Below are 1105 nucleotides of genomic sequence, written 5' to 3'. Positions count from 1 at the left end.
AGGAGTTGAGTTCATTTACAGGCCTGAAGAGTGACAAATACCTTACTGTTAGGGGTCCCACCCGTCTCTACCCAACCAGTAAACCTGACATTTTTTTAATGATTTAGATTTTTGTTCCATATTTTTCTCCCATTCTGTCCAGGACCTTTTGTTGTGAACCTTTTCAGAACAGTTGGTAGTGGTAGCCAGGTGTTTACTAAGGTCGTGCTCCTTTAGTCCATGGGACTAATATTTCCACACATCTTCCACCTTCATTGCCTTTCTTTCCTGCAGAGAGAAAGAGCAATAGTTGCACCTTATGGCCAATCATGAGCTTATAAGACCTTCATTTGTACTCACAAAAGGGGATGTGAAGCACTGTTGTTGTGGATTGTTACTCCAATGGACACCTTAGTGTCCCATAAGACTATGGTCCCGAGATCCTAGGCCCAGCCATTCACTTTTCCAAGGTGTTTGGTTATGTTACAACCTGATACTCCATCATATTCATAGGTATTGTGATGTCTTAATTAATGTTCACTAGTTTCCAGTATTCATTGCAGTGGCTACACAGAACTCACAGACAAAATTCACAATTAAAGTTATGGAAGTTAACAAGTTATAATGCCAGTGAGAAATGCTCAGGGTTGAGTTGTTTGTCAGGACATGTTACAAAGTCCTTTCAGTTCTACTAATAAATTCCCAAAGGTGCATGCTGCTCTTCTGCACACTGCAACCTGAAGGCATTCCACTCAAGCTCCTGGGTTAGCAAAGCCAGCTCCCTGAATGAAGTGCTTGCTCAGAGCCCCCAGCCCCCCACCCCAGTGAGCCTCAACCTGAAGGCACTCAGCTCTACTTCCATGGGCCAGCAAGTCCAACTTCCAGAGGCATCCCCCTCCAAATGCTAACCTCCTACACGAATATTCAACTTTACTTGCACCCTGGTTGGGACGTCCATCATTCTGTTCCATGCTCTGGCTCCTGATTCTGCTGTTGCTCTTCTGATGGTATAGCTGTCTTCTAGATCTAGTATGTTCACAGTGCAGGGATCTTGGGTCCAGAGGACGTGCTCCACTCCTGGCTCTTGCTAGTAAAGAGATCCCTCCTCCTGCTTCTCAGAGAGCTC

General features: G+C 45.2%; 1 protein-coding gene across 1 annotated transcript in view; it reads left to right on the top strand.

Moving 5' to 3' along the window:
• Nucleotides 1–1105, top strand: part of LOC123521047 (protocadherin alpha-C2) — a 75425-nt gene that overhangs the window by 27553 nt on the left and 46767 nt on the right. The gene's annotated exons all lie outside the window — the stretch shown is intronic.

This window comes from Echinops telfairi, unplaced genomic scaffold (genome assembly GCF_000313985.2).
Source record: "Echinops telfairi isolate 266 unplaced genomic scaffold, ASM31398v2 ScPeMD7_7469;HRSCAF=8507_0, whole genome shotgun sequence".
NCBI classification, from domain to species: domain Eukaryota; kingdom Metazoa; phylum Chordata; class Mammalia; order Afrosoricida; family Tenrecidae; genus Echinops; species Echinops telfairi.
The sequence above is the reverse complement of the archived record's forward strand: the minus strand, read 5'-3'. Positions and strand labels throughout refer to the sequence as shown.